The sequence below is a fragment of the Morone saxatilis genome, unplaced genomic scaffold (genome assembly GCF_004916995.1).
Source record: "Morone saxatilis isolate NCDOM2014 unplaced genomic scaffold, NCSU_SB_2.0 Contig14, whole genome shotgun sequence".
Classification (NCBI taxonomy): Eukaryota; Metazoa; Chordata; class Actinopteri; family Moronidae; genus Morone; species Morone saxatilis.
In genome coordinates this window covers 2,453,422-2,453,631 of record NW_023339696.1, presented here as the reverse complement: position 1 = coordinate 2,453,631, position 210 = coordinate 2,453,422, and positions in this window count along the sequence as shown.

The following is a 210-nucleotide window of genomic DNA, read 5'->3' as shown; positions in this document are numbered from 1 at the left end:
GTGACTCTGTCAGACTCTCTGTTACTGGTAAGGAAAATACATTTCCCAATGTTGATTTTTTTTTCGTTTAGTTGTATTAAAGAAATAAAACTAAAGAGATACACCTCAGCTCAAAGGCAATATATATATCGCTCTAACATTGTGTAATTTTTCCAGTGAGCCTCCCCAAGCCCAGAATCTCCATGAATCCTGCTGGTGAGGTTACCTGGG